Below are 12,226 nucleotides of genomic sequence, written 5' to 3' on the forward strand. Positions count from 1 at the left end.
GAGGCGTCTGTGATCAGCAATTTTCCAGTCTTGTCATAGATTTTTCATGAGATTTAGATCTGGACTGTGACTGGGCCGTTCACACACATAAATATGCTTTGATCTAAACCCACCATTGTAGTTCTAGCAGGATGTTTTGAGTTGTTGTCCTGCTGGAAGCTAAACCTATACCACAGTCTTCAGTCTTTTGCAGCCTTTAACAGGTTTTCTTCAAGGGTTGTCCTGTATTTAGCTCCATCCATTTTCCTATCAACTCTGACCAGTTTCCCTGGCACCGCGGAAGAAAAGCCTCCTCACAGCATGATGTAGCCTTCACCATGTGTGACGTTGGGGATGGTGTTTTCATGGTGCTAAGTAGTGTTTAGCTTTTCTGCAAGTCCTGCTTTTGTCTCATCTGAGCCTTTTCTTACACATGCTCGCTGTGTACCCTACATTGCTTTTTTCAAACTGCATACAGGACTTCTTATGACTTGCTTTCAAAAATTGTTTTCTTGTTGCCATTCTTCCATAAAGGCTAGTGAAGTATATAGCTAAGAGTTGTCCTGTGGACAGATAGGATCTCTGTGGCTCCTCCAGTGACCATGGGCCTCTTGGCTGCTTCTTGAATTAGTGCTCATTTTTATTGGGATGTGAGTTTCGGTGTCCAGCCATGTCGAGGTAGCTTTGCAGTTGGGCCATACGGCTTCCATTTTTATATGATCTATTGAAAAGTGCTCTGTGAGATGTTCAGAGCTTGGGCTATATATTATAACTCTGCTTTACTCTTCTGCAGAGCTTTATCCCTGAGCTGTCTTGATTTTCTTGATGCTATTTGATCCCTAATGGTCTCCCAAAAACCTCTGAGGTCTTCACACAGCAGCTGTAGTTATACTGAGAATAAATTACATGAAGGTGGACTCAGTTTACTAATGAGGTAACTTCTGGACACTCACAATTGTATTTAGTTGTATTAGACTATTGTCATGGCAGGGGAGAGAGGCTATACCAGCCGTATAGGACAATACACAGGAAGGGGGAAAGAATGTCTTTTAGCTAGGGAAAGGGGGAAGTGGTGACTTTGACTACAACCTGCAGCCGCCCCCCCCCACTGCCCTCACTAACCCTTTACAGGTTCCGCACCTGTCGCTGAGCCAGAATAGCTGGGGCCCTGTCTTACTCTGGCAAATGGGCCCTAAGTAAGGGTAAAAGGTATGAGCTATTCATCTACATCACTAACACTAAAGGAAGACAAAAGGGAACAATACAGGGGAAACACAACTGCAATCACCAGAGCCCTGGTAGATAGCAAAAGTCAACCACTTATCTTAGCTGCAGCAACCACAGAAGTCTGGAGCAACATAAGATGTCTTCTCCACAGCTCACGCAGGAACACACTTTAAACCGCACCCAAACCACCCCAGGGTGAGGTTAATAATGGAAGTCAGAGGCTGGCAACTGAGAGGAAAAACTGACAGTTCTCCAGGGTCCTAGAGTTCGCTGCTGCAGAAGCAGGGAATTGTCAGATAACAACACGTTGCCAATCTCTGGGATTTTCTAGATCTCACTGCCACTGGATTCTCAGCCAGTCTTGACACCTCCGTGACAGACCGCGATACGTCTGTGACAACAATAGGGGCTGACACAAATGCATGTTACCCTGTTTTATATTTTTAAAATATTTAGAAAACCATGGATAATTTCCTTACACTTCACTAATACTTGCTACTTTCTTCTTGTATATCAAATAAAATTCCAATGAAATAAATTTACGTTTGTGTAACTAAGCTAATTATCTCACTTTTATTAGAGGCAGGAGCTGTCCCAGAGAGGATGAAGATTGGAGGTGAGATGAACACTGTGTTTAAGAAGTATCTATATGGCCGAATGATCACCTGGTGGATAATTCCAAGATAAAAAATAAGTCAAGGATGTCAGCTTAACAGCCAAATGCGTTTTTTTATTTTACAGTATATATAAAAAAAAAGAATTTGGTCAAATAAAAAGGTTTATTGGTCCTCTGTTTTCTCGGCATTGTTGCAGGGTGATGTACCAGATTCTTTTTTTTCCAGAACTCCAAAAGTCAATGTACCCAGGTGCCAGACTGTTAAAAGTCAAAATTCAACATGGTAAAGGTGACCTACCTGATTGGTTTCCTCTGAGAAAAATGTGGCATTCTTGGTCTTGGTGGTGTCTACTGCAATGAAGGTGAATCTCCTTTTAGGATGGAGGATATCCCATTGCTGGAGGAGGAGAAGACACTTTGTTATAATTTATACCCCTGTAACTTGGGTTCCGGTTATGGGACGTAGTTAAAATAATTTAACAGTTGATGTTACTCTATGTATAAGGCATAGTAACTCTATTGATCCATTTTATTCATAGCTAATATAGCTCAATCATGGTTAAGGGTGGAAACATACCAGAAATGTGTTGATGCATACGCCATTATAGCGGCTTTCTCGTGAAAATTTTGATACTTGAAATTCTCAAGAAATAAAGAAGAAACCCTTCATTTGAGTTTAACTTTCCTGTGTTACATATAATATATCTCACACCAAGGAGGAGAGGGGAGTTTAAATGCTCATAAAAATACAATTGTATTAGAAATGATTACATAAAGAGTAGTAAGGAAATACAAACTAAAATACTAAGCAAAGATAATAGATGTGATATAATAGTGGCAAAAACACCAATTAAATACTAGACGCAATAAATCAGCCCTATATATATAGCAGCAAAAGTAATTGACACTGTGGTCGTAGAATGCATGAAGAACACAGACTTGTTCATGGAGGGCAAAGGTATCAATAGTGTGTGAGTATTATGATACTGACTGCCCCCCAAAAGAAGAATCCCTGGTCGACGGAACCAGGGATTCCCAGCTGGTCTTCCATGCAGAAATGTATCAGGTAGATTTTGTTTGTCACCTAATGTATATTGGAATTGTGATAATAGTGGGTCCTCAAAAACAGCCAGCAAAAAACAAGTCTTTATCTTTCTCCAGCACTGAGCAGTCCTCAGTATGGACCTTTGGAGGCCTGGTCTCACAATTGTCTAGGGTGGGCGGCAGGGTCTTGAGCTGAGCTAGCTGCAGCTGGTGTTCACGCTCTGCATGATGTTCTGCAGCCTCCCGCTCTGCCTGATGTTCTGCAGCCTCCCGCTCTGCCTGATGTTCTGCAGCCTCCCGCTCTGCCTGATGTTCTGCAGCCTCCTACTCCTGCTCTACCCGATGCTCTGCCATTAACATCTTGTAGACGTCCTGGTTTCCAGCTTAAAGATGGGCCAGAGCAGCTTGCAGGACGGCATCTGAGCCTGCCTGGCTGGGAGGAGGAGGAGGGAATGAGCTGCCCTCTGCAGGGCTGATAATTGGTGACAGGCTTCATGAGGACCCTTGGCTGTGCTCCTCCTCGCCGCCCACAGTACCGTCTTCCACCTCTTACGCTCCATACATAGCATTGGCCATTTCTGTAATTTTGCTCCTGGTGCCATCACCATTCTTGTGGCAATAGCTGCTGCTGGTGGTTTTTAGTGTCAGGGAGTATGGTCTCACACTCACACACACAGTATTTTCTTGATCCCATCGCTGTCACCAATCTGTGATGAACATGTGTCGCCCTGGGCAAGCCAGGGGACACGGATGACAACACCACTACACCCCACACTCCAGGTAGGCACACCTGCTAACCAGAAATCCTTGTTGCCTCCCTCCAGGAGTCTGTGATGCACACCAGGGGGTGGGCCAGGCGGTTGGCTCCGCCCACCAAGGAGCTCACAACTCTGGAGGCAGGAAGTTACCAGGCAGTCGAGTCAGGGACATGAAGGAGTGAACAGCAGATTAGCCCAGGCAGGGCTTGAGTAAAGAAGCAGAGTAGCCCAGGCAGGGGCTAGAGGAAACAACCAGAAGTGAAAGTGAAGGAAAGGAAAGTGGAAAAGGAGGAAAGCAAGAAGTGGTGACAGAGCAGAGAGAAGGAGAAGCCTGAGAGCCCAGCTGTGTGTAGGGCTAGAACAGCAAGGTCAGCGACGGCGGTGACTGTCCGGAGGGGGACCGTTTGGAAGTTCCTGGAAGGACCCCGTTGGCTGTGTGCCCGGTGGTCTGGAGCAGTGTTCCGAAGGACAGTCAGCACCAGGGCAGGGGCCTCTCGGACCCCGGCAAGGCTAGGAGTCGCCCAATTTGCCGAATCCGTCAGTGAAGGGGACGCAGATCCCCCAGCAACAAAGTCCCGATTGACGGCAACAGCCCGACCATTACCGGGGAGACACCGCCACCGCCAAGGCACCAGTTTCCCCAGGGCCAGCGCCTGCGGGCAAAGTGTAGAGCTCCTCCGGCCCAGATTGCAGTCGGGGAGCGGGTAACCGGAGGGAATCCACCGCTACCATCAGTCAAACAGGTGCAAGGAAGAGAGACGTCACCGTCACCTACCGGGAGTGCAGGTGCAACCGTCTGTGGGACCGTCCTACCAGCCGTTGGTTTACCGTACAAACTGTGTCCGTGTCTCAGGCTGAGTGAGTACCACAGTGCCGCAAGGCATAGCGCTGCCCCCGCGTCCCTGCGCCCTCCAGGCCCTACACTTCACATCTCTTCACCGGGCCCCGGGATCACCAACCCCTACCCACGGAGGGGCAACACAACACCTGGCTGCTCCCATCACCATCCCCGGGACCCCCACACTGAGCAGCGGTGGTGCCATCACCACAACCGTGGGTGGCGTCACGAACTATAATCCCAACAAACACCCCCCCTTTTCACTCACGGGCGAGGAGCGTCGCTCGAGACACCCCGGGATCAGGCCCGCAGCTCGAGCCACCAGGAGCAACTGCCGGACCCGAGCAGAAGGGGTGAGCGCGGTGTGCTGACACCCTCCTCCCCGCCCGCGACAACTTGGCGTCACGAACAGGATCTTACCGCTCTGCCGTCTGGTAGAGGTGCGCCTTGTTACCGCCGGAGGCATCCGGCAGAAAAATTTCAGAAGTCGCCATCTTTGGCGCGAAAAGTTCCCGGTCGAGCGTCTTCTCGAGCAGTAGAGGCGCGAAGGCCAAAACTCCGCCCCGAGAGAGGAGGGGCCGGAAAGAGCTAAGGGGGACGCGATGGCGGCTGGCGGCATGTAGTCGCCGCTATAAAAGCAGGGACGCCAGGACTCTGCAAACATCCCGTTCCTGGAAGCAAACAGCAAAGACACCATGTGGATGCCGTCCCGAAACACCGTGGCCCCCGCACCGGGAACCGCAGCGTGGGTGGAGATCCGGACCGCGCAGCTCCATCTAAGGCTGCAGGTCAAAATGCAGCTCCTCCTGGAGGAGTGGGAGACCGACATGGCGGACGTTTTGGCAGCCGTGCGGAGACGCGAGGAGGAAGCGGAGGAAGGGAGGGTGAGTGACCCACGCCCCTATGTCCCGGAGGGACCGGTCGCTGCGGCTGAGGGACCCGGTCCAAGCCCTCTCCCCCCGTTGCCTCCTTCGCCACCCGTCTCGGAGGCCGTGACCCCGCCACTAGGCCCGCTGCCACCGCAACCGGTAGCGATACCCAGCCCGTCCGCCCCGGCGGACCGACCTGTAGCCGGAGCCCGAAGCAAACCGGAGGCATTGCCATGGAAGGCCCCGAAGATTGCGCCAGAGACAGTCCCCGAGCAGTTCCCCGAGCCGGAGCCGATGACCCGCTCCGAGCCGAAGGCCCAACTGCGGAAAGCCCCTGTGCCCATCCCCCACACCTCGGCTGAGGTGGCGCCGGGTTGTTGCTGCAAGGCAGCGCCCAAGGCCATGACACCGCGGGATACGCCACCCACCTTCCTGACAGTGGGTAACGTGCTGAATGTCCCGCGGGGCTCAACCCGTGCGCCGGAGCCATACTGGGACAGGGAGCCGACCAAGCTGGGCCTGGAGATCGCGGAGAGGGAGCGTAGGAAAGCCGAGCTGGTGGCCCGAGTCATACGGGAAAAGGAGAACCTGCGGCAAGCGACCTTCCGTGTCCGGGGCCCGTTCTACGAGGGGCAGGTGAGGCGATTCGATATCCGCCGGGGCTACGGGTTCATATACGAACCGGGCCTGGAGGCCGAGGTATTTGTAGCCCGGCGGGATGTGCATGCTCACCTGCCCGAAGAGCATCCTGGCCGCAATCTTATCCCGGGAGACATGGTGCGGTACACTCGGCACTGCGGAGAGAGGGGGTGGTTTGCCCTGGATGTAAAGCTGAGGGGCAGCCCGGAGGGCAAGATGAGCTCTGCACCCCCTCCCTCGGATGAAGCAGCAGCAGGACCGGAGTAGGGCAATGGAGGCCCGCAGCACCGTCCCCGTAGGGACCAGCGCTTTGTTTGTTTGAAAGTTTGTTGAAAGTTTTGAAAAATGAAAAACACTGATTGAACCGAGTTTTCACCTGATTGTCAGCTGTGATTAGCAACCGGCAGGAGCCGGCACCGTTGTCCCCGTGGGGACCGTTAAAAGTTTAAAAATGCATGGGAACTAGCCATGGACAAGCCCGTGAACTCTGCAGGGCAACCACAAACGTTAGTGGCTTGTAAATATGTTGGGTACCGTTACTGTTTCCGCAAGGCCGCCTCCGGAGAGGCAGGTTGGAGGGAGGGCCCTGAGCAGAGCAGGCCAGGGCCCAGCCACCAAAGGGACCGGTGGCTACCCTCTGGAGGGAAGGACAGATCCCGCTCGGGTGACTTGTGCTGGACTGTGGGTCAAGGGGTGCTGCCTGGGTTTTAGGGGCAGCATCAGGGCCAGGTTGCTTGGGTGGGAGAGAGCGGAAACCGTGACCGTACACCGTTGAAACGTTAAAAGAAAATGTGCCTCCCGTCTTGGGAAGAAGTTATTGAAAATGTATATATGTTTAACCCTTGTTATCCCCTTTTTCATAGAAAAATAAAACCGGTGTAGGACGGCAGCCCGCGGACGGTCTGCATTTTGCTAAGGGGGAATGTGTCGCCCTGGGTTAGCCAGGGGACACGGATGACAACACCACTACACCCCACACTCCAGGTAGGCACACCTGCTAACCAGAAATCCTTGTTGCCTCCCTCCAGGAGTCTGTGATGCACACCAGGGGGTGGGCCAGGCGGTTGGCTCCGCCCACCAAGGAGCTCACAACTCTGGAGGCAGGAAGTTACCAGGCAGTCGAGTCAGGGACATGAAGGAGTGAACAGCAGATTAGCCCAGGCAGGGCTTGAGTAAAGAAGCAGAGTAGCCCAGGCAGGGGCTAGAGGAAACAACCAGAAGTGAAAGTGAAGGAAAGGAAAGTGGAAAAGGAGGAAAGCAAGAAGTGGTGACAGAGCAGAGAGAAGGAGAAGCCTGAGAGCCCAGCTGTGTGTAGGGCTAGAACAGCAAGGTCAGCGACGGCGGTGACTGTCCGGAGGGGGACCGTTTGGAAGTTCCTGGAAGGACCCCGTTGGCTGTGTGCCCGGTGGTCTGGAGCAGTGTTCCGAAGGACAGTCAGCACCAGGGCAGGGGCCTCTCGGACCCCGGCAAGGCTAGGAGTCGCCCAATTTGCCGAATCCGTCAGTGAAGGGGACGCAGATCCCCCAGCAACAAAGTCCCGATTGACGGCAACAGCCCGACCATTACCGGGGAGACACCGCCACCGCCAAGGCACCAGTTTCCCCAGGGCCAGCGCCTGCGGGCAAAGTGTAGAGCTCCTCCGGCCCAGATTGCAGTCGGGGAGCGGGTAACCGGAGGGAATCCACCGCTACCATCAGTCAAACAGGTGCAAGGAAGAGAGACGTCACCGTCACCTACCGGGAGTGCAGGTGCAACCGTCTGTGGGACCGTCCTACCAGCCGTTGGTTTACCGTACAAACTGTGTCCGTGTCTCAGGCTGAGTGAGTACCACAGTGCCGCAAGGCATAGCGCTGCCCCCGCGTCCCTGCGCCCTCCAGGCCCTACACTTCACATCTCTTCACCGGGCCCCGGGATCACCAACCCCTACCCACGGAGGGGCAACACAACACCTGGCTGCTCCCATCACCATCCCCGGGACCCCCACACTGAGCAGCGGTGGTGCCATCACCACAACCGTGGGTGGCGTCACGAACTATAATCCCAACAAACACCCCCCCTTTTCACTCACGGGCGAGGAGCGTCGCTCGAGACACCCCGGGATCAGGCCCGCAGCTCGAGCCACCAGGAGCAACTGCCGGACCCGAGCAGAAGGGGTGAGCGCGGTGTGCTGACACCCTCCTCCCCGCCCGCGACAACTTGGCGTCACGAACAGGATCTTACCGCTCTGCCGTCTGGTAGAGGTGCGCCTTGTTACCGCCGGAGGCATCCGGCAGAAAAATTTCAGAAGTCGCCATCTTTGGCGCGAAAAGTTCCCGCTCGAGCGTCTTCTCGAGCAGTAGAGGCGCGAAGGCCAAAACTCCGCCCCGAGAGAGGAGGGGCCGGAAAGAGCTAAGGGGGACGCGATGGCGGCTGGCGGCATGTAGTCGCCGCTATAAAAGCAGGGACGCCAGGACTCTGCAAACATCCCGTTCCTGGAAGCAAACAGCAAAGACACCATGTGGATGCCGTCCCGAAACACCGTGGCCCCCGCACCGGGAACCGCAGCGTGGGTGGAGATCCGGACCGCGCAGCTCCATCTAAGGCTGCAGGTCAAAATGCAGCTCCTCCTGGAGGAGTGGGAGACCGACATGGCGGACGTTTTGGCAGCCGTGCGGAGACGCGAGGAGGAAGCGGAGGAAGGGAGGGTGAGTGACCCACGCCCCTATGTCCCGGAGGGACCGGTCGCTGCGGCTGAGGGACCCGGTCCAAGCCCTCTCCCCCCGTTGCCTCCTTCGCCACCCGTCTCGGAGGCCGTGACCCCGCCACTAGGCCCGCTGCCACCGCAACCGGTAGCGATACCCAGCCCGTCCGCCCCGGCGGACCGACCTGTAGCCGGAGCCCGAAGCAAACCGGAGGCATTGCCATGGAAGGCCCCGAAGATTGCGCCAGAGACAGTCCCCGAGCAGTTCCCCGAGCCGGAGCCGATGACCCGCTCCGAGCCGAAGGCCCAACTGCGGAAAGCCCCTGTGCCCATCCCCCACACCTCGGCTGAGGTGGCGCCGGGTTGTTGCTGCAAGGCAGCGCCCAAGGCCATGACACCGCGGGATACGCCACCCACCTTCCTGACAGTGGGTAACGTGCTGAATGTCCCGCGGGGCTCAACCCGTGCGCCGGAGCCATACTGGGACAGGGAGCCGACCAAGCTGGGCCTGGAGATCGCGGAGAGGGAGCGTAGGAAAGCCGAGCTGGTGGCCCGAGTCATACGGGAAAAGGAGAACCTGCGGCAAGCGACCTTCCGTGTCCGGGGCCCGTTCTACGAGGGGCAGGTGAGGCGATTCGATATCCGCCGGGGCTACGGGTTCATATACGAACCGGGCCTGGAGGCCGAGGTATTTGTAGCCCGGCGGGATGTGCATGCTCACCTGCCCGAAGAGCATCCTGGCCGCAATCTTATCCCGGGAGACATGGTGCGGTACACTCGGCACTGCGGAGAGAGGGGGTGGTTTGCCCTGGATGTAAAGCTGAGGGGCAGCCCGGAGGGCAAGATGAGCTCTGCACCCCCTCCCTCGGATGAAGCAGCAGCAGGACCGGAGTAGGGCAATGGAGGCCCGCAGCACCGTCCCCGTAGGGACCAGCGCTTTGTTTGTTTGAAAGTTTGTTGAAAGTTTTGAAAAATGAAAAACACTGATTGAACCGAGTTTTCACCTGATTGTCAGCTGTGATTAGCAACCGGCAGGAGCCGGCACCGTTGTCCCCGTGGGGACCGTTAAAAGTTTAAAAATGCATGGGAACTAGCCATGGACAAGCCCGTGAACTCTGCAGGGCAACCACAAACGTTAGTGGCTTGTAAATATGTTGGGTACCGTTACTGTTTCCGCAAGGCCGCCTCCGGAGAGGCAGGTTGGAGGGAGGGCCCTGAGCAGAGCAGGCCAGGGCCCAGCCACCAAAGGGACCGGTGGCTACCCTCTGGAGGGAAGGACAGATCCCGCTCGGGTGACTTGTGCTGGACTGTGGGTCAAGGGGTGCTGCCTGGGTTTTAGGGGCAGCATCAGGGCCAGGTTGCTTGGGTGGGAGAGAGCGGAAACCGTGACCGTACACCGTTGAAACGTTAAAAGAAAATGTGCCTCCCGTCTTGGGAAGAAGTTATTGAAAATGTATATATGTTTAACCCTTGTTATCCCCTTTTTCATAGAAAAATAAAACCGGTGTAGGACGGCAGCCCGCGGACGGTCTGCATTTTGCTAAGGGGGAATGTGTCGCCCTGGGTTAGCCAGGGGACACGGATGACAACACCACTACACCCCACACTCCAGGTAGGCACACCTGCTAACCAGAAATCCTTGTTGCCTCCCTCCAGGAGTCTGTGATGCACACCAGGGGGTGGGCCAGGCGGTTGGCTCCGCCCACCAAGGAGCTCACAACTCTGGAGGCAGGAAGTTACCAGGCAGTCGAGTCAGGGACATGAAGGAGTGAACAGCAGATTAGCCCAGGCAGGGCTTGAGTAAAGAAGCAGAGTAGCCCAGGCAGGGGCTAGAGGAAACAACCAGAAGTGAAAGTGAAGGAAAGGAAAGTGGAAAAGGAGGAAAGCAAGAAGTGGTGACAGAGCAGAGAGAAGGAGAAGCCTGAGAGCCCAGCTGTGTGTAGGGCTAGAACAGCAAGGTCAGCGACGGCGGTGACTGTCCGGAGGGGGACCGTTTGGAAGTTCCTGGAAGGACCCCGTTGGCTGTGTGCCCGGTGGTCTGGAGCAGTGTTCCGAAGGACAGTCAGCACCAGGGCAGGGGCCTCTCGGACCCCGGCAAGGCTAGGAGTCGCCCAATTTGCCGAATCCGTCAGTGAAGGGGACGCAGATCCCCCAGCAACAAAGTCCCGATTGACGGCAACAGCCCGACCATTACCGGGGAGACACCGCCACCGCCAAGGCACCAGTTTCCCCAGGGCCAGCGCCTGCGGGCAAAGTGTAGAGCTCCTCCGGCCCAGATTGCAGTCGGGGAGCGGGTAACCGGAGGGAATCCACCGCTACCATCAGTCAAACAGGTGCAAGGAAGAGAGACGTCACCGTCACCTACCGGGAGTGCAGCTGCAACCGTCTGTGGGACCGTCCTACCAGCCGTTGGTTTACCGTACAAACTGTGTCCGTGTCTCAGGCTGAGTGAGTACCACAGTGCCGCAAGGCATAGCGCTGCCCCCGCGTCCCTGCGCCCTCCAGGCCCTACACTTCACATCTCTTCACCGGGCCCCGGGATCACCAACCCCTACCCACGGAGGGGCAACACAACACCTGGCTGCTCCCATCACCATCCCCGGGACCCCCACACTGAGCAGCGGTGGTGCCATCACCACAACCGTGGGTGGCGTCACGAACTATAATCCCAACAAACACCCCCCCTTTTCACTCACGGGCGAGGAGCGTCGCTCGAGACACCCCGGGATCCGGCCCGCAGCTCGAGCCACCAGGAGCAACTGCCGGACCCGAGCAGAAGGGGTGAGCGCGGTGTGCTGACACCCTCCTCCCCGCCCGCGACAACTAGACCTGGGGGGTCACATAGAAACCCCACCATTGCCACCAATCTGTGATGAAACTGCACCTCACAGCTCATCCTGACATCTCTAATATGTTGGAGCCATGTGATACGACCTTGTCACTTCAATCTGTGATGAACAGTCAGGGAGGTCATGAAGACACCCCACTGCTGCCACCAATCTGTGATGAAACCGAACATCGCAGCCCCACCCTGACGTTTCAAATATGTCAGAGTCACATGATATGGCCCCGTCACTTCCATCAAGCCTGGATGTTTCGCTTGGCAAATTATACAATGTCACCAGTTCCTAGTTAAGCTATAAGCCTGGTCCGTTAGCATGATTATATCGGGCCAGAAACCAACCCAGGTAGCCTGTAATATTAAACCGAGCACACACACATATGGGATTCGATGATCGAGATAAACGAGCAACCCAGGATTGAATTATATATTCAATCGCCTCAAGAGCACACTAGATAAAACATATATATATATATATAACATATAAATATACACAAGAAATTTACAAAGATTATGGGAAGAAATGCAGATACAAGTAAGATATAGGTGCAAGCAGATGTACATATGAATCAGTTACCCATTTCCTTGTGACTAGGCCTGGTGCTGGCTCTGCCCATGGGAGGCACTGTGGAGCCAATGGTTTCCTTGTCACTCCCCACACATTTACTGGACATGACCACTCCTGAGAAGAACACCTCCAAATGTCCGCTGTTTATTTGTGTGAGATTAATCAC

This window comes from Anomaloglossus baeobatrachus, chromosome 6 (assembly GCF_048569485.1).
Source record: "Anomaloglossus baeobatrachus isolate aAnoBae1 chromosome 6, aAnoBae1.hap1, whole genome shotgun sequence".
NCBI classification, from domain to species: domain Eukaryota; kingdom Metazoa; phylum Chordata; class Amphibia; order Anura; family Aromobatidae; genus Anomaloglossus; species Anomaloglossus baeobatrachus.